Source organism: Melospiza melodia, chromosome 22 (assembly GCF_035770615.1).
Source record: "Melospiza melodia melodia isolate bMelMel2 chromosome 22, bMelMel2.pri, whole genome shotgun sequence".
Classification (NCBI taxonomy): Eukaryota; Metazoa; Chordata; class Aves; order Passeriformes; family Passerellidae; genus Melospiza; species Melospiza melodia.
The window spans coordinates 3,770,752-3,791,958 of record NC_086215.1 but is presented as its reverse complement, the minus strand read 5'-3'; the positions used below and the strand labels follow the sequence as shown (position 1 = coordinate 3,791,958).

The window sequence follows — 21,207 nt, the reverse complement described above, 5'->3', positions numbered from 1 at the left end:
CAGTCAGATTTTGCCCTGACTCCCACTGGCTTGTTCACAGGGAAACCAGGGAATAGCTGATTTGTCCCACACTGATGTCAGAGCACAGCTCCTCACCCTCTGCTTGCAGAGTGCAGGGATCACATTCCCACTGGTGACTATTTTTGAGGGGTATCAGGTGGCACTTTCTAAATCAGCTCCTTGAACACAGCACTGAGCAGCCACAGGGACAGGGAGGCTCTGCCAGCCTGGCACAGGGCTGGGATAAGGATCAGAGCCCCCACAGCGCCCAGTGGGTGCTTCTCAGCTCAGAGCCCACCAGCAGTGCTGGGGCAAGCAGGAAGGCATGAAGGATATGCCAGGGATCAGCCAGGGGATCCAACACAGCCCTGCTCCCACGGCAAAGCCTCCTCTGCCCCCTGGGAGCAGCAGCCTTTGGTCCACAGCAGGGCTGCATCCCTCAGGATCCAGGTTTATGGTGCCAATGCAGCTAATTCTTGGCAACCAGTGCAAAAATCTCATTAAACCCACAATTTGAGGTGGTTTTTTTTGGACATGATCTGCTTTCCATCAGAGCCCAGGGATTGCTGAGCATGCTCCTTCTTTAACGTGGCAGAGGTGGGTCTGCACTGCCCGCTGGTTACCTGCTCCCTTCTCCATCTTAAAACACTGCTACAACATTTATGTTTTCCCAAACTTCTGGAACTCCTTTGGTCTTCCCAGATTTATTACAAATTGGCAGCCAGGATTCAGAAAGCTGCTTTGGCAATTTGTTTTAAACAAACAGGTTCCAGTGTTGCTCAAGTTTCAAAATACTCTGAAATGTTATCTTGGGTTTAACACCCTCCCTGGTTACCAGTGCAATGGGAGGTATTCTGAGAGAATATCATCCAGCTTCTCCACAAAAATGGAAAAGAAATGTTTTACTTCTCTGCATTGTTATCAGCAGTCAGCTGGGTTTAACATTTCCCAACAATATAAGCACCGCTGATGAAATTTATTTTGTTTTACAGATATTAAAATATTTCTCACTGCCCCATGATATGTTTGCTGTGCTTTTTCAGTCATTTTAGCTTTCCTTATCAACTGCCTACCTTCAAAAACACCAGTAACAGGTCCTTATCTACAGCCTTTGTTTTGCAAATTGCTCATAGTTGAGCCTATTTAAAAGCTAAAACATGATTACTGGGGGAAGCTCTTTGCAAAACCAGAAGAGAAGCAAACCCTTGCACAGAGCTGCACACAGTACCTGAGAACTGCTGATTTTTGCAAGGGTGGAAGCCAAATTCTGAGACAATTCAGTGAAAATCAAACCAGAAACAGGATTTTGGAACATCTACTAATTGAGCTGCCCTTCAAGTCTCCCTCAAACCACCACAAATGTTGATAATATTATCAAAAGCTACATTTTATGAGTTTTGCAATTTCTCTTCATATTTGTAAAAACAAAACTCAGAGCACCTGTAGCTGGCAAAAAGCCCCTGCCCTTTGCCTGAGGAGCACTGTGGGCTCTGCTCCAACGGCACCAAAAATGTTAATAAAAATGGAGAGCCATGCCCTGCAGCCACAGGAAGATACCAGACTTGCAGAAGCTTTTCCAATCTCAGAAAGAAGCATAACCTACCATCCTTCCCTGCATTCCACAGACTGCAATAACCCCAAATACCGAAATGCAGAGAGTGGGAAGGGCTCCAGGCCCCCCACAGCACCCCAGGAGCCAGAGGGGACAGTTGTGGCTGTGACCTCAGCGGGTCCCATTCCTCCAGAGGCTGAGCACAGCCTCCAGCCAAGGCAGCCCTGCCTGGGTACACACAGCTGTTGCATTTGGCCTCAGCAAACTTTGTTTACGACCCAAAGTGGTTTTAAAGTTTAATTTATGAAGTGCCTGGCAGAGATGGGAGCTGTGAGTGGCAACACTCACACAGCACCTGAAACGCAGCACCAAGCCTGGAGACTCCAGGGAGGATTTCCAGGCAGCTCCAACCACGTTGCACTGGGTTTGCTGTTCTGTTTACTGGTACAGCTCTGCAAGATAAAATTTAACTTCCCATGTACAGAGATGAAGGTACCATTAATTAAGCATTCCAGCAAAATATTTGCCATGATTAGAGACAGTTCAGAGAAGATCTTTGCTTACCACAATGTATTTCAAGCAATCAAAGCAAATGCTCTGCTTATAAACAAAGGAAAAGCCAAGAACACAGAAAAAATCTTGAGCAGTATTTCACAGCTTTGGCAAGGCAGCATGACCAATTCTGATTAAATTTTCTTGAGACGACAAAAAACAGAAGCCCACAGAGATGTAATACGATTTAGCAATTATGCATAAGGCAGGTAGCAGCAGGAAAATCATGGTATTGTTTGAGGCAAAGGCAAGAGAAACAGGAGACATGAGAAGGGAATAAAGAAATTTGTAAAACAATGATGCCTAAAACCAAAAAAAAAGTCCCCATTTACCTCTTTTCCATATTGAAAATGAACTGAAATTAAAAAACAACAAATTAAAACAGAGGAAATGAAATTCCACAGCATACCATGTGCATTGAGCCTCTGGGACATATTGCCACAGAGCAATGTGGGAGTAATTCAATAAAATATTGGAAGTAGATCTCCATAATAAGAACATCTGCAATTCCATTAAGAGAGTGAAAGAGAGCACACTGGAGATGAATTTTGCTCTAGCCAGGCACAAGCAAAGCAGTAACTGGTGCGAGCAGGGGTTATCTCCTGCACAGGCAGGGTATTCACAGCTGGCTGCACTCTGGGGCTTTCCTGGGCCTGTGATAAGATGGGTGCCTGAGTAGGTGGGCTGTGATCCCAGCCAGTTTGGCAAGCTCTGCCTCTCTGCATAGAGATCACATTTCAGTTTTCAGCAGCTTATTGTGCAGCTTCTCAAAAAGAGAAACAACACTACCCACCTTTTTTTTTTTTTTTTTTTTAAGAGATTATCCGCTGTGACACAAAAAGAGCAGATGAAATTTCAGCCAAACCTATTAAAGAAATACCTGTGGAGCAGTGAGCAACCCTGAACACTCTGTGTGGAAACAAAACTATTTTGAAAGTTCTCAGCACCTGAAAAAATGGGTTTACTGAGGAAATAAATAAGATTTTATCTGGAGGGGCTGCTACCAGAGAGCCCCGTGGTTAGCCCTAACAATGAGGATTTTCAGGAGCACCTTCCTGCATATTCATACTCCCGTGTTTCAGGGTAAATGGGAGCCTGAGAAAGTTTAAAACTGCAGTAGGTGTTTCAGGAGGGGACAGGGTCTGCCTCTCTGTGGGAGAAGAGGTGAGAACACAGCAGTGCTCCCCCACAGAACCTGCTGGGGCAGGAGCTGCTGGGCTCAGAGCACAGGAACACGTTCCCTCACTTTCCCACTGCCCACAAGAACCCGCTGCCAGCTCCAGCTTTGTACATCTGTCCCAGCCTCAGCCCTGGCAGCTCTCAGAGCTGGCACACTGCCCACACCCCCCAGAGCCCCAGAAATGCTGCCAGAACCCAGCCAGCAGCACTTTGTGCCCACAGAACAGTCTGAGTGCCCAGGAACACATCCCTGAGGGAATGGCCACGATTTGGGAACCCCCCCAGAGCCCACTCCTGCCCAGAACCCAGCCAGCAGTACTTCATGCCCACAGAACAGCCTGGGTGCCCCAGGGGTGCCCAGGAACACATCCCTGAGGGAATGGCCATGATTTGGGAACCCTGCTGGAGCCCACTCCTGCCCAGAACCCAGCCAGCAGCACTTTGTGCCCACAGAACAGCCTGGGTGCCCCAGGGGTGCCCAGGAACACATCCCTGAGGGAACGGCCACGATTTGGGAACCCTGCTGGAGCTGTGGGAGGGAAAACAGGCTGCAAAGAGCCACCCTCTCCCTCCCAGGCAGAAAATCCTTCACCTCCCAGCACAAACCCCCTCCACCACTTCCAGCAAGCCTCCAAAGGCTTTATCCAAGGACAGAAACAGGAGGGGAGAGAACAGAGAGAGCTGACACCGAGCTGAGAGCCAGGTTAAGCTGCAAGGACCCTACCTGCCTCTGCCAGGGCCTGCTGAGCACAGGGAACAACTGCTATGGCTCTTTGGAGCTCCACAGGTTGAGCCAGGCTGTAGTTTCGACATTCCTTGCAACTTTCCACCAGCACACACATGATATGTTCAAACTTGAGTGACTCCTCCCTCCTCCCTCCCTCCGCACACACAGACAGGCCCAGGAGATGGCCCTGCCTCTATCATCCCAGTTCCTATAGCAACTCCTGACCCAGCAGATGGAAACAGAGCTGTTTTCTAGGCAAATCCGCCTTCTTGGATTCCTCTGCTCTTCCCTGCTGTTGGCCCCTCCTTGCTCCAGTGCTCTCCCTGGGGGCTGCTCCGCTGGCACCTGGCCCAGACTTTGCCTGGAGGAAGGCCAAGCTTTGAATTCATTTAGTAAAACCACAACATAAAGCAGCTCTCCTGCTCAGGAAGCAGGGCCCGTGTAGTCCCAGGGGCAGGCCAGGCTGCAGAGCCAGCCTGCACCTTCTGGTCGAGCACAGCTGCCCGTGCTGGGCAGGAGGATCCAGGCAGGAACATCTCTGCTCATCCTCATCCTCACCCATCCACGAGGAAAGGTAAAATGAGACAGAACTAGTCATTTATTAGCAAGTCCAGCCAACAGAATTATTGTAACCTCAGGCACTTCTTAGACATTTGGACTTCTGCTTGCAAAGCCTTTCCTGGAAGAGGGAGAGCCCAGCTGTGACAGCAGGGCTCTCTGTGTGCTCATCACAACTGCTCACCCATTGCTGTCCTCAGGTCAGGGCCCCACAGCAGTGGAGGTCACCAATGCAGCTGTCTGAGACAGCACATCACATTCAGTACCCTTCTCTAAAAATACAGAAATTGAGGGAAAATAAAGAACTCAAACCAGGCTGTGGCATTTCAGGGGAGATAATTACCAAGGGTGACAGTGGGAATGTCATGAGCAGGTGGCTCTGTGGTGACAGGGCAAGCAGGACTGCAGCTGGGAACAGGGTCAGCAGGTCTCTGTGAGACCACCCAGACCCAGCACAGCGGCTACAGAGCTGGTTTTGGGTTACAGAGCTGCACAGCCCTTCCACCCCCAGCCATCCTTGCCCACATGGGCTCTGCTGCCCTGGCCACACAGCAGGATGGGGACATGCTCAGGTGGGTGAGAAGGGCACTGGGGCTCGAGAGGAACTTCTGAGGGCACTGTGCTACATCCCCAGCAGGAGCCATGGCAGCAGAGGGAGAGCAGAGAGCAGCAGGAATGTGCTGACCCTGCCTGCTGGGAAATGCAGGTGCCAGCCTGCCTGCTGAGAGGGAGCTGCTCAGCAAGGGAAGGGCTGCAATGTCTCTCTCACACACCTGGCAGGGCCAGGACTCCTCCCAGGGCCAGCAGGGCAGGGCTGGGGAGTGATGCCAGCATTGTACAGGACTCACAGGGACTCCACAGCAGGAAGATGGGACAGCAGCCATCCAGCCCATCCTGCAGAACCCCACAGGCTAGATCAGTTTCCAGCAGGAATCCCAGCAAAGCCTCAACAGAGCAGCAGGTATTTTGGGTATCCCAAAGCAAGAAAGGAAGCAGACACAAAGCACACTGTGCCCACACTAAGTCCCAACTGGAAGATGCAGTCAGGTGCCACCCTGCTCCCATTTTCCTCCCTGCCTCCCTACCCCATAACCCACCTCTGGTCTGAGAACATAAAACTCTGTATTTTTTTCCCCATGATAATTTTTCCATGCATCAGTGAGTTAACTAGCACAGAGGGATGGGACAGTCCCTAAGGCTCCTGATGGCTGGGACATGAGCAGCAGTAGGGTGGGTGTGGGAAGACATCAGATCCCTTTCTGCCTGCTCCAAAGGGGTGTTACTCATTCTGATAATGGCACTCTCCTCCCAAAACAAGGATGCCTGCCCTGAGGACACAGTGGTACATGGGAATCAAGCTGGATACAGGCCCCTGGGGTAAACTGGGACCAAACAATTCCCTTTGCAAGACACAGGGCAGATTGTGGCAGCAGGAAACGCTGGACATCCAGGAACAGGGAGTCTAGGAGTGGCACCAATAAAAGCATCAAAGCAGATGCATATCACACAAACAACATCAAGAGGTTAGAAAAAGCTCCCGATTTCCCTGTGGTGCTGGGAAGAGCAATGGCTCAACTCACAAACAGATCTGAGGAGCTCCTTTCCCTGGGGAAGGGCATTGCTGTGGAGGCACAAAACACTGCTGGAAAACTGCTGAGCTTGCAGTCAGACTCACTTGAGCGGTTCAGCACAGAAAAAGGCTCTCTGCTGGATGCCCTCTGAGATGTAACTTGATCCCACAGTACACATCCACTAATCAATCGAGGCATAAAGCAAAGCAGAAAACAGCCTTTTTTTTTTTACTGGAATGAGCCCAAATATGCACAATAACAGATCCCACTCAGAGCTATTGCAAACTCAAGTGCTTGGGAGAGTTTTGCATCTCACATCGCAGAGGGAGCATATTTCTGCAATAGCATCATTGCTTCTCAAATTGGGTATTTGAGAGACTTCCTAATGACCTCATAGCAGCACATGTGACCACTAAGTCATCTTCTCAAAGGACCAGCAATAACATCAACAGACCCTGTTTTGGTTGTGCACAGGACAGCTTTCCTCAGCACAAGCAGGTTCCTGAACAGTGAGGGAGCAGAAAGGAGCAGGACCCAGCTCAGGCCAGAGCTGGCATGGTGACTGTTTCTCCAACAGATTCTGTTTGGCCTTGGAAAAGATCCATCCAATTAACAGATGAGGAACCATTAGCACATACTAAATTCCACATACAAATTTAGACACAAAAGCTTGTTTATCCCAATGCAGGCCAAATTCGTTGGGTCTAAGGCATCTATATGATAATGTAAATCCCAGAAGAATTCCAAACACATTCCAAGAGATAAGAGGTGAACTCACAAAACATGAAATAATGACTTGAAAGGGTTTCCAATTTTTTTTTTCTCCCAGTGCTTAAAAATAACCCGCTATGCTGAGCAGCAAAGCAGGAATTAGGAATTTGTGGGTGATGAACTGGTGAGCTGATCACATCGGGATGGGGAAGTCGCCTTTTGCTGACCCCAAGCCACCCCCAGTCAGGTGGCACTGGGAGAAATAAATGAGCGAACAACTGTAATTAAGTTAACACTGAGGTGAAGGCAACTACACAAAGAGCTCAAGCCAGACTGATGGCCTTGAACACCTGAGGAGATCCCTCCTCTGCTCCCAGCACAAGAGGAAAAGTGACAAAATCCCACTGTGGAGATGTCAGGAGACATGCACCAGACAACTTCCCAGTTACCAACAGTGATATGGGAACACATATCCAAGCAAGAATAAGGAACATCATCAAACAGCACCCAAGAGCTCCTTCTGGCAGGACTCTCCTGCAGCAGCAGCACAACAGGTCCACAAAACCTCCTGTCCCTGCCCAGGGGCTCTGCCCCATGGCCTTACACTGCCTGCCTCCCACCCAGCCCAGCTGTGGCAGGATCTCCACCTGCCTTATCCCTGGAGGGCTCCAGCAGGAGCTGGTGATCCTGTGAGCACCAACAGCTCCTGTCACACAGGACCAGGACAGCACCCAAGTGGCCTTGGGATAAACAGACACAGCTGAGGAACACAGGACAGCCCCACTACGGAGGCTGGACCTGCACAGTGTTAAAGGTTTTTATTCTTTCAGTGTGAGGTGGTGAAAGCCAACTCCAGCCTTCACCTTTCCAGGAACTTTTGATGGAGCACAGAAGCCTGCTGTGGAAGTGTCTGTTTACACCCTGCAGCCCTGTCCTGTCCTTACCCAGAGTGAGTGTGTTCACTCCCACCACCCCATGAAACATCTGCTCAGCCCAGCTCTGCTGGAATCACCCTCCCACAGCAAAGAACCCATTCCAGCCCTAAACATGGGAAAAGAGGGGAGTGGGGCAGAGCCTGGCATGATGAGGAGGGCAGGTCTGAGACATGACATCTTCCAAGAAATCCTGACAAACCACCTCCACACACCAGGTGCTGACCAGAGCTGCTCTGCAGGGTACCAGAAGGCTCAGAGCTGAGAAGACAGAGCTTGTGGTGACATTACAGACACCTGATGTGGGACACACCCTTCCCAAGGGGTGCAAAACAAGGGCTCCAATGGGAGTATTTACCTTCCACCACATTCCACCCACCTCGTGCCAAGGGAGATTTCCTGCTCTGAAGGGAGATGATCAGAGTCCTCAAGAGGGCAAGTACCAGAGCAGAACTTCTTTACCTCTCAGTCACTTCCCAAATCACCAGGACAGCCTCTGGCCCAGCCATGGCACAGATACCTCCTCATGTCCCCCATGTGATAAAGTTTTGCAGCTGTGCCAAGCTCTCTCTTTCTGGGCACATAGGCAGCTGCTCAAAAAAGCCCTGTCCTGAAGCAGAGGCCTCATGCCACCACAGCTCCCTCTCCCAGGAGCCAGAATGGCTGGGGAGGTAGCAACAGAGGAACAACAACTCTTCCCCAGCTCCAAAAATCTCTCTCAGAGCTTTAATTACCAGGAAAGTTCCAAACAGGAGCAGCCTCCCAATTGCCCTGTTTAAACAACAGGGTCCCCATCGAGGGCTGCCCCACAGGTGAGGGTGAGGAGGGGAAAGCCCAGGTCAGAAGCAGGGCAGTGAGCTCAGCTCAGCAGTGACCAAGGCCCAGAGCACACGTCACCCAGAGCACGGAGCTGCTGGCACAGAGCAGTGCTCAGCTCCTGTAAACACTCCCTGGCCATCACCGCTGATGCAACCACGGGAAAGGGGCAGAGAAAACCATTCTGTGCAAACAGACATCCCTCCCTATCCCTGGACACCAGGACCAGCCCAAGCAGGACATCTCCAGCCTTTCTCTTGTCTGCCTGTTGAGCCAAAAACCCTCTGGCGTGCTGCTGCAGATGAGGATCACTGCCACATCAAAAAGGGCTCAACTCCCATAAACCAGAAAAAAAGCTCTGGGGTTTTGACCCCTAATCCCTGGAAGCAGTTGGTATATTCAGCAGGCACATGGCCTCTTTCAAAGCTGGCCCTTCTTCTTGAAGCACTAGTATCTAACATCCTGAGTGTTATCCTTCACATTCCTCCCCACCACAGCAGCAGGCAGCTCTTGCTGCCCATCATCCCTGTCAGGAGTTTGGAGCCAGGACATGGTGTAAGGTGTTCTGACAAGCAGAGCTACACAGGGACTGCTGGGGACAAAGTTCTGCTGTCTCTCTTACAGTGATACTTCCCCACATCTCTTCCTCTCTTCCAGAAGCTTCCCAGATAAATCTGTGTGTCATATCACATCTCAAAACTACAAGCTGTGGGGATCTGAGGAGACCAATGTCTGAGTAGTGATTCCAGATCCAGCTCAGAGAAAAGCTAATCAGCATCCTTCACCAGAGGTCTGATTGCAGACACATGGAAAACAACAGCAGAAAAACCAAAGCAAACCATAAGCACTGGTTGTAAGCTTCATCAAGGAGGAACAGCACGAGGGAAGGGAGGCTCAGCACCAGCCATGTGATTTCCCAGCAAGGGACACCAACCCAACTGAGCCATGGAATGGGCAGAGCTCAGCTCAGGGCAGCAATGCCACTACAGCTCCTCCCCTGCAGCACAGAAAGAGAGAGCTCTGCAAAAACAAGTGGTGCATGGAAAAACTGGTGGTAACAAAAGAGCTGTCAGCCTGTCACTGACCCCCCTGCAGCCCTTTACAGCTGCTGCTCCAGGACCCTCTGGCCACACAACCCCAAACCTGACCTCTGCACTTTGGACAGAGTGAGCACATGGAGAGCAGCTGACAACAGTGATCCCCACATTTCTGTGATTCCTCAGCAAGGACCCTCATCTTCAAATAACCAGAGCATGCACAAGGCCATGCTCCCAGCCCTTCTGGCTGCCCTTTCTGGCATGGAAACAAAAGGCAGGAGCAGTTCAGATGTGCAAGATACCAAAGGGCCCCATAGCAAGTGAGGATTTGTAACCCACCCAAGGACACTGCTGCTCACTCCACAACACCAGATTCATCCTACACAAGGACTGGTTTGCACACCAACACAACACAAATCTGCAGAGCAGATGGCAGTGCCAACACCAGGACCAGACCACAGGAGCTCTGCTTTTCAGTGCCCATGAAGCATTCATATAATTCCTGTTGCAAAAGGGGATGCACAGCCCAGGGATCCAGGTCTGAGCCTAGCAAAGAGGCCTTGGCTAGGGAAGCCTCCACCTCCTCAGCAGCTCTTTCCATCTCAGCCACTTCCCTTCCAAGCAAGGCTTCCTGGCCTGAGCAAGCACAAGGGGTGTTGCAATCCACAGTTCTGTCTGAGGAAATCCAGCCCAGCCACAGCAGCAGGCCTGGTCTGGCCTATGTGCCATCCCTGGACACCCACTGTGTCCAGAAGCTTGTGCCACGTTGGAAGGCAAGTTGCTCCTTGGATGTAGATGGCTGCTCTGCTCCCTTTAACATGCAGGACCACAAGGGGTAACTCAGATGTGCACACACTCAGCTCATGGGAGCTTTTCAGACTCTGGGGAAAATCCTCTCCCTCCCATGGCAAGGGGCTGAGGAGGGAGGATAAAAGGCAACTGTGTTCCTTGTGCATGTGTGGTCTCAGTCTGGGCAAGCACTGATCCCACACTCTGCCTTGGGGCAGGGGATGCTCAGGGGTGCTCATCCTGTGCCTCCTGACAGACAGAATTCCAATGGGAAAACACTCATGAGCTCATTGCAGCTACAGGACATGTCCTACAGGCACTGTTCCACCTGCAATTCCCCATGCAAGCACAGGAAAACCACCTGACAGCATCCCTGCCTTTTGCTCAGAAACAGCACAAGGGTCTGCTCATGTTTCCCATGTTAGCACAGAACAGGATTCAGATCCATTACACATTACATTAACCCTACTGGGACATTTCCCACAGCTCACTCAAATGTTTTCAAACCTGCAGGATGAGGTCATTCCAACCTAAATGCATAACCCACTCTCCAAGGTGGCTCACTAGGTATAACTTCCAAGCAAAAGCAAACAAAAGCTGATCTGGTGTGATACCCTGCTCCATCCCCAACATGTTCAAGACTTGGCCAGACAAAGCCATGGCTGAGCTGATCACTCACATGCTGGAGCCAGTCCCACTTCAAGCAGGAGGTCAGGCCAGAGCCCCCCAGATATCCTTTCACCCAGTGCTTCCATCATTCTGTGGCAGCAAATGAGAAGAGGCAGAGAAATCACTGCCAGCAAGGAAGGCTTGCATCGAGTTTCTCTGGAGTAATCCTTCTAGATAATATTAAAAGCTTGGTTAGCAGAGATGTCAGCACTGACACAATGAGGGCTAATTCTGTCCTGGCAGGAGCATTGAGTGCCAGGATCTGAGCCTTGATGTACTGCACGGGTCCCAAACAGGGTCAGCACACTGCGTCACTGCCCTTGCACAAATTAACACCCACCACAAGAGAGGCCTTTTTGGAAATGTAACTTCAGCCATGCATTCAAACATAACAGTCTGCAATAACCCAAGAATACAGATTAAAAGCCAGACAGCCAATAGCTCTCGAGACATTAGAAGCGACTAGAAAATTCATTTCCCACTACAAGTCTTTACTCTAGGGAGGTCTCAACAGTACTGCTGCTATTTGGTGTCCTTCCAGTGCTGGGAGAAGGCCAAAAATGCTGTAGCAGAGACTGAACCACACTAATGGGTGGGTTCAGTCCTTGGGAAGAAGGCAGTGTCTACATGGAGTAAGTCTGGAGGGTGATGGGGAAGCAGCTGCTGGCACTGAGATGAAACAGGGTTGCTGGTCAGCAGAGGAACTGCCATCAGTGCTGCTCCTTCCACATGTCCACCAATGCTATCCACACATGACACTGGCCAGCAAAGCTCATCTTCTCAGAGTAAAGCCCTGTCCAGGTTGTCCCAGAACACAAAAGAAACATAAGAATGCTGCTAGCCAAGTATACAGACGGAAGGCATCAAACCCATGGAAAGAGAAAGGACACTTTGTGAAGTTATTAAAATAATCTCCATCACAATCCAGAGAAATGCAAAACACATACACTCAAAAACAAAAATTCCACAGGATGAATTCACAGCATTGGGTCCCTCACTCAGGGAAAGTGAGGGAGCTCTGTATGGCAGTTCTGCTGGTCTGATTTGTTCCCCTCAGCAGCACAGGGGCAGCAGCTCAGCCCAAAACAACAACAGGGCATTGGAGGCACATTCCCAGCACCCCCAGCTCATCTCCACTACAAATGCAGAAATGAAAGATAAACATTCCTGGAAGATCACATTACCCAGCATGAAGAGATGACAGCTTGTCAGGAGCAGCAGAAACAGGCTGAGCTCAGTGGAAGGAGTCATCATAGGCTGACATCTTCCTATTGGAGAATCCTGATACTCCAGCTATTTCTGCTACAGTATTTAATTATTTAATTTTGACAGGCAGAAACAAACAAGCACAAGTGAAATAACATAACAGTAATCGAGATGGACAACAAAACCTGACACTTGGCTAGTTTAGCCTCCTCCATAGGAAGGTAACACAAATGAGGGACACTACAACCAAATGATAAATGCAACAAAAACATGCCCAGACTCCCTTTCTTCAAGGGAAAATAAGAGCTGCAAAGGCAGTGTGCTCTGCAGGCTCCATCTCTGTATTTGCTTGTTCTTGAGCAGCTCTTTGTTACTGATGGGTGGGACGTTTTAACACCTTAAATGCTATTCCCAGAGAAACTGAACTAACTCCTCATTTGCACAGCACAAATTCATCTGGTTGGAAGAAAATACCCCGCCCTATTCCTCTGGCCTCCAAAGTGCAGCTGGCAGCCTCAGGACACAGGACAGTGCTGGGGAAGGAACACAACTGTTGACTGTGTTTGTCTGTGCCTCCTCCCTCCCCCCGGGCACACGGGAGCTGATCAGCCCCGTGCCATCTCCTGACAGGAGCTGACTTGTTCCAGGTTCATGTCTCACCACAGCCCTGCTCTGCACAGCTCTGCAGACAGCTTTGGGCACAGCACCCAAACATCAAGACAGAAAAGTCACATCAGGTCAGGAGAGCATCATCCATGCTGGGAGCACATCCAAGCAAACACCCAAAGCTGCTGCATTAGGAGAAGACAGGCCCCAAATCCAAACTTTGGAATGACTCCACCCAGTTTAATTCCTTGGTCATGCATTCTGCAGGCATTAGCTCTGAGTGGGCTGGGGTTCTAACAGCTCCACACTCAAAGCTTCATGGACAAAACAAGGTTTAGGCAGCACTTTTCAGAGCACAGATCATCACCTCCCACATGTACCCTGCCAGTGATGACCATCAGCCAGGCTCCAGGAGGACAGACCCAGCAGGATCCCATCCAGCAGCAGAGTGAAGGGTGAAATGGTTGAGCTGCTACAGAAAATATACAGCCTCACTGCCATCCATCAGAGCAACAAATGCTCTACCAGTGCTTTCCATCAATAAAAGGGATTAATAGCCAGTAAGGGCATGGAACCAAAGCAACTTGTGTTCACAACTATTTTACCTAAAGAATAAAATAATACCCTATAAAAAGCAGATATTTAGTGTATGTAGTACGTGCATTAGTATACACTCTCAAGGAAATCAGATGAAGCTTGATAATCTACATACAGTTTTCCACTTTCACATGCTTGACTTTCTACCCGTGTGAAATTAAATATTAGAAGAAGCTCGTGATAAACTCCCATGGGACAAACATGCTTAGGTGACAGGGAAAAAAATACCATTAAGCCTGTGCTGATCAGTAAATTCTACTTTCAATTATTTGTTTCAAAAAGAAAGCTCACAGGAGTGACTGAGAGGAGACTACAAGCAGAACATGGCTATGGAGTAGTGAGAGGTTTTAACACATCTTGCCTTATGCATTCCTATCTTCAAGTTGCATAAAATGCTGAGAGATTTAAAGTTTGGGATTTGAAGCTTTCCCCTCCCAGTCTGACTCCATTGTTAATTTTTTTTGGAGATTGGGATCAAGTGGCTCTTTGGCTCTACTTCTGCAGCCAATAAAAACTCCACCCACCCTAAATCCATTGCATAATTAATAACTTTGTGATTGGCAAGAAGTGATTTTAGGCACAAAGAGGCACTGGCATCAGAAAGGCACCTTCCTACCTTGCCTGTGAGAACAGGTTGTACTTTAAAGCTGCTGGCAACAAAAGTTCCCTATGCTGGGAACACCACCCAGCATCACCTCAGAACAGCTTTGCTTAATTTTCAACACTCTCAAATGATGGCTGTGATTATTTTGGAAGAGTAGCCCAGTTGCCATCAAGAGGAATGGAAACCAGCGTCCCTTCTGAGAGTGAGAGCAGGGATTGCTGGGATCCTCTGCAGCAGAACACCACCATCAAGTCTTCCCTGTTCAGAATGTTCTCATGCATTAACAGAAAAAACACCATCAATTCTACATAAATTCCTTTGCTGAAGCCAGCAGCAAAACGTCTGTGGAATTAAGGCAGATGAGAGCCTTCCCTCACTTGGGCTAATCCCAACCCCACACACACTAAAGAGAGAAACAGAGCTCAGGAAAGATGAAATACTTCCTTGCCATCATCTCCCGTTGCTGTCCAAGCAGCAAGCCCCAGCACTTGGAGCATCCCTGGGTATTGTGTGTGCTCAGAAAGCTCTGCTGGAGCACAAAGCCACCCTGAGGTGGCCCTGTCACAGCCCCTGGGGCTCCGTGTGTGCCATGAGGACACCGGGCATGTGACTCGCGTGTTAAAACTTTCTGGCTCACCAGTCGAAGTTCAGATTCTTTCCCTGCAAAACACACTGCATGATCTCATCTGCAAGCAATCAGCCTGAGAAATCAGCTTGTTAAAGGAAGCTTCTAGGAAAGGAGAGAAGCCTCTGGAGGACTTGGGGGCCTATATGATTTTAACCACTTTGTTAAACCCCAGCTGCTCTTCTCCCCATTGGGGTCACACAACCAAGAAACCATTTCTCCTCCCACACAACTCCAGACAGGACAGTTTGCCAACACCTAACTGCAGCATCCTATTTGCATTGTCCACAGCCTGAAAACACTCACATTTTCAAGCAAAACTCATCTCAAGCAGGCACTGCAAGAGTGCAAGGAGAAACTCAGAGCTGCAAGCTGAGCAGCATCCAGAAAAGCAATTCATTAAACATGCAACAGTGATCATCTCAATGTGTAAACCAGAATATCCTCTGAATTTCTGGATGTGTATTTCAGCATTTCCTCACAGTCCTCCCTGGGACCCAAGACATGCACCAGAAGACAGGAATAACCAGTACAGTGTGAGCTCTGCAGAAGAGTAAGGAACAAGCAATAAACTCCCTGGAATGCCAGCTTTGTCCTGAGATTGCTCAAAGTGATGTAACAGAATTTCACCACAGTGTCTGCAGATGCTGCAGGAGCCCTACATGCTCCCTGTGCTACAATATGCTCAACACCTTTTGCTGCCCAGTGAAAGCCCTGAGGAAGCAGCACTGCAGAGTGCAGGACAAAGCACAGCATCAGATTCCCAGCTGCACTCCCAGTTTGGCTCTCCAGGGCCCTGTGGTGAGCAGAGTGAGCCCTGTGCCACACATCCAGTCACATTTGCATCCCCTGAGCTCCCAGAAGCAGGACCACCATTCTCTCACACCCAGCAGGGAGGGAGGGAAGATCAGAGCAGCATCCTGCCTCCCTCACTTCCTTCCAGGCTGTCACACCCTGCTCAGCTGCTCCCAGCAGCATCTCCCAGGCAACCCCGTCCCAGCTGCTCCTCGCTGGCCATTCAAGTGCTTTCAAAGACTTTCCTTAGAATTCTTGCATAGAAATCACTGTTTAATGTTCAGCACGAACACAGGAGGCAGGGGGGAAAGGCAGGCTGTCTCTAACAAAGGAGATCTGCAGGACTGAGCCCCTGGCTCTTTGCAGCTGTGGATTATTCCAAGTGAAGGGATTATTCTGTACTTCCAGCACTCATTTTCAATTCAACTTGCAGAAGTAACTGCTCTGAAACAAACAGAAGGCAACAAAGATCAGGCAACACATTTATTAACATGAGAGCAGAGAGAAAAGTCAATTACACTGGGTTCTCCCTCACTTTGCATCCTTACAAAAGCTACTCTATATACATAAAGTAACTTCTGCAAAGAATTTACTTTATACAAGAATTAGAAACACCTCAGCCCATAGCTGTTGAAGCTGCTGTGCAAATCAGGGTGAGGCACTTAGCCCCAGACAATGCAGGATCACAGTGATGCTGCAACTTTTTTGGTCAATGGTGGCACCTTCTAGCTCCAAATGACACTGTGAAGCTCACAGCAATTTGAAATAACTGCCTTGAAAAAGCTTTGTGCTTTCTGTGTCTTTAAGAAATGCATCGCTCTGACTGCAAACATTCAGGCTAAACAAAATGTTATGAGGGAAAAAAAAGTCTCCTTCAAGCTTTTTACTCCCCAGCCAAATTTCTAATTTTACCAAATTAAGAGCAGACATCCCCCTCACCCCAACCCCAAACTGATGTCCACTACTAAAATCAAGGTACAGGACAACTGCCCCCAATTCCTAGAAAACCACACCTCAGAAAATTCAAAGTATAAAGGGGGTAATACTGAAGGGCTCAGCTGCTGGCTCCTCTGGTGCAGCTCTTCAACCAAATCATGAAAGAAGGAGAAAAAGGAGACTTTCCAGCTCAAGTTCCAAGTCCTTTTTAAAAATCAGTTTATAACCACTAAAATAAACACAGTAAGAACAACTGTGCAGTAACTGGGAACCTGCAAAAACAGCTGCAGTTTAAGAGCAGTTTAGGCAATGTCTGGCAAACACCAGCAGATACAACAGCCCAGGAGGATGGCAGCACACTGGGGAATGAAATAGGGAATTTCACCCACAAGCTTACTGAGGCACTGCATGAAGTTCACCCACACTGGGCAGAAACAGCTATTCTGTGCTGTTTACTGCTATGGTGAGCTGTTAGAACTGCCCCTCTCCCAAATTCCAACCTCCTCCTCCTCTCCCCCATGCCCCACCTGCCCCGTGCTGCCTCAGCCCAGCCAGGAGTTTCCCAATGCACCTGACACCTGGGCAGGGACACTGTTGTCCTGTCACCCCAAAAACCTTCTGCTAGAAACCCAAAAACCTTCTGCTAGAAACCCAAAAACCTTCTGCTGGCCACGCCAGGGCACAGATCCCCAGTGCACCCAACCTCCCCAGGAAACAGCCACCTTGAAGGGAAGGAAGGGCAAGACACCTAGAACGAGCAGACTTCTCCAAGACACCATGGCTTGGATGTTCTAAGTCACTTTAGGACATCTCCAGAACAGCAACCACAGCAGATGGTGCAGAAGGACAACACTCTGAAGGAAATCCATCCAGAGCCCTCTGACATCTCACCTTTGAGCTCCCCAACAGAACTCCCCAGGATTTGGGCATTCTGGCTTTCTTTAGAACTGACGATCCGATTCTCCACTTGGTGTTATCCAAGGGGCCACATGCTCTGAACATCCTCCTTCGCTGCAGAGCTGACAGTTTTCAATTACAGCCAGTTGGAGTTGTTCTTGGCTCTCCACCCCTCACCACAGACCTGTGCTCTCCAGGGCCAGGCTTCTCAGTGTGCACATAAAGCAAATTCAGGAAAGATGCAGCAAATAAAAGCTTTCCTGGACACTGACTGGAATTGGAAAGGCAAAAACTCCTAGGACAGGTAAGGAGACAGCTCTGGGCAAGGAGGAGATGACCTGGGCCATTTCCAGGGGAGGAAGAGCACAGGAAGCCTCAAGTCTCGCTCTTGGAAGTTTTAAAGTTTTTAAGTTAAGTGGGATAAGGGGTAAAGCTTCTAATGTACATTAGATATGAGAAAGCAGGTTTTTTGAAATGAGGGTGGGGAGGCCCTGGCACAGAGTGCCCGGAGAAGCTGTGGCTGCCCCACCCCTGGAATTATCCAAGGCCAGGCTGGATGGGGCTTGGAGCAACCAGGGACTGTTGAATATATTCCTACTCACTGCAGGAGGGTTGGACTAGAAAAGATTCAAAGATCCTTTCCAACTCAAACTCAGTGGTTCTAAGACACGGCAAATGTCAGACTGCAGCTTGTGACCATCAGAAGGATAGAGATCATTTGCTCGCAGCAAAAGAAAGCTCACACCACCTGATACCTGCCCAGGGGAGAAGCACACACCTGGATAATAGATTTAGGGCTTCTTAAAATACAATTACTTTCCTAATTATACACCAGAGGCCAGAACCCACAGGCTGAGCAAGCCACGGGCAGCACAGCAGTTAATTCACAGAGAACTCCTCTTGATTTCCACAGCCCACATTACCCAGACATCAGACTGAATGGACATCGGAGCCTTTCTAATTTTATAGTCCTCAGAGACAAGGCAGGGACGGCTGATGGAAGAGCAGCAAGGCCTCTGCCCACACACACCACTGCTGCTGGCTCCACAACTACAGAGCTGCTTCTACTTTTTTTTTAAAGATTTTTTTTTTAATGGAGTCAGCTGAAGAGAAAATGAAGAGCTCGGCATTTTACACCAAAGCATTTCAAAATGCTTGTTTATCTTTCAGCCTCAAAAGAAGAGAAATAAAGTGAAACAAAATCTCAGTCATTCCCTCATAAGTTTTTCCTCTCTGCCTCCAACAAAGCAAAGTGCCCTGATGTCCACTTGATCACTTTTTCTTTTCTTTCCCCTTTGGCTTACAACATTTCAATTAGAGAAGCTGACACAAAACAGTCCCGGATTCCCATATTTTATCTTTTCCCCATCTTACCGCTCCATTAAAGAGTATTTAGAAGGCAGAGGAGCCAAAGGAGCAGCACATCCAACACAAAAAAATGGATGGGGAAACACACCAACGAACAAGCAGTGGCATAAACCAACAAAGGCTACAATAAAATTTTTAAACCAAAGTTTTCACACAGAGGTCTGCTTAAGGAAAAGAAATATGGAAAGCTCTTTTTTTCACAGGGAGAAAAACCCCAGGCAAACGAGCCATGAGGCAGCACGAGTGCCCAACTCCCAAAGTTGCGAGGCAGAGCCAGATCGCGGGAGCCGAGCCGAACAAACCCGCCCGCACCGCGGTTCCATCGCAGCGCGCACAGCCCAGCACCGCCGGCGGGGCACGGCACCGGCCCGGGCGGGAAGGGCCGGAGCGGCCCGGGGGACCCGCACCCCGCCGGGAACCCCCGGCCGGGGCGGAGAACAAAGCCCAGCACTCGCTTTTCTTCGCGGGGCTCCCGGGCACATCCCCGCCCGAGCCCCGCGCGGTCCCGGGCAGCGCCCCCACAGCCTCGGGGGCTCCGCGGGGACCGAGCCCGGCGCGGCCGCCCACAGCCCGGGGCACCCCGGGAGCCCGGCCCGGCCTCTCCCGGCCCAGCGGGGACACCGCCCGGCACCCACCGAGCCCCGCAGCGGCTCCGCGGCACCCTCGGCACACCGGGAGCCCCGCGGGGCGCCAGCGAGCGGCGCCCCGGGGGCGGCCCCGCGCTCCGACCGCGGCGGGACCGCAGCGGCCGCGCCGCCCCCGCTCGGTCCCGCGGGGAGCCGGGCCGGGAGCCGGGCTGGGAGCCGGGCAGGGCGGGGCGGCCCCGGCGCTTACCTGGGGCAGGGCAGGCCGGGCGGCGGCGGCGCGGGCTCGCGGCCCCTTCCGGCGGGCGGGCGGGCAGGCGGGGGCGGCCGCGGGCGCCGCGCTCTTAAAGCGGCCGCGCCGGGCCGGGGCCGCCGGGAGGCGTCGCTACGGCAACGGGACAGCGGGGCGGGAGCGTGGCGGGGCCGGGCCGGGCCGGGCCGGGCAGCCGCCGGGGCCTTGGGCCCTGGAGCCTTTCCGTGTCCCCCGAGCGCCGCGCTGGGCACCCGTGTGTGCCTTGTGCATCACAGTCCTTTCACCTCCCTTGTGCATCAGCGTCCCTCCATGTCCCCCGAGTGCCAGGACTGTGAACTACCACCCATGTGCCCTGTGCCGAAGGACTGAGCAACCACGTCCCCTGTGCATCAAAGTCCTTCCATGTCCCCTGTGCCTCAGGGCTGAGCACCCGTACGTCCCCTGTGCGTTGGGGTCCTTCCATGTCCCCTGTGTCCCAGGGCTGTGCAGCCATATCCCCTGTCCATCAGAGTCCTTTCAGGTCTCCCAAGCACTGGGGTTGTGCATCCATGGTCCTTGTGCATCGCAGTCCCTCCATGTGCCCTGTGCATCACGGCTGTGCGCTCACGCCCCTGTGCACCCTGTGGGATGGCTGTCCCCCCATGTGCCTCACTGTCCCCTTGTGTGCATCACTGTCCCTCATGTGCATCACTGTCCCCCCGTGTGCATCACTGTCCCCTCATACGCCTCACTGTCCCCCCATGCGCCTCACTGTCCCCTCATGTGCATCACTGTCCCCCCATGTGCCTCACTGTCCCCTCATGTGCCTCACTGTCCCCCCATGTGCCTCACTGTCCCCTCATATGCCTCACTGTCCCCCCATGTGCCTCACTGTCCCCCCATGCGCCTCACTGTTCCCCCGTGTGCCTCACTGCCCCCCATGTGCCTCACTGTCCCCTCATGTGCATCACTGTCCCCTCATGTGCCTCACTGTCCCCTCATATGCCTCACTGCCCCCCATGTGCCTCACTGTCCCCTCATGTGCATCACTGTCCCCTCATGTGCATCACTGTCCCCTCATATGCCTCACTGTCCCCCCGTGTGCCTCACTGCCCCCATTGTGCCTCACAGCTCCTTCATGTCCCCCTCCATGTGTGCCTCCATGTGCCTCACCGTCACTCTGTGTCCCCACATTTCCCAGGGCCCTGCTGCATCCCAGGTGTCTCAGGGCTGATCTGTGGCCCCTGTGTGCCTCCATGTTCCCAGGTCACCACCCCTGTCCCAGGGCTGTGCTGTGTCCCCTGTCACATTCCCAGGTTATTTCCTTTATTTTCAGCCCTGCCATGTCTCCCTCTTCCCCCTTATACCTCAGGTCACTGCCCTGTCCCTGAGTCCCCTTTGGTGCCCAGTCCCTGCCACCCAGCCCAGGTGACCACCACACCCACAAGGGTCCCATCACCAAAGCCAAGGTGGCTCTTGGTGTTGTTGGCCAGCACTGGCACATGCTGGTGGTGGCCCCTGAGGATGACCAGGGCCTCCATTACAGCAGCCTCTCATCAAATTTTGGGATTCCATCCTCTTTCTGTGCTGCTGCCAGGGGAGATGGGCCCTTCCCTGGAGCTGTCCAGACATGTGGCCAAGAACAAACCAAAGTGAGCAGAAGC

General features: G+C 51.1%; 1 protein-coding gene across 3 annotated transcripts in view; it reads right to left on the bottom strand.

The window, feature by feature from the left end:
* The window catches only part of LOC134428311 (discoidin domain-containing receptor 2-like), a 65,549-nt gene extending 45,925 nt beyond the window's left edge, over positions 1-19,624 (bottom strand). For 2 of the 3 annotated variants that reach the window (XM_063174967.1, XM_063174965.1), the window contains exon 1: positions 4,012-4,167. The gene's annotated coding sequence lies outside the window, so the exon portion shown is untranslated. Of the gene's footprint in view, positions 1-4,011; positions 4,168-19,561 lie in introns of those variants that run through there. The other variant, XM_063174966.1, reaches the window with a different exon arrangement.
* Between the last annotated feature and the right edge of the window lie 1,583 nt (positions 19,625-21,207).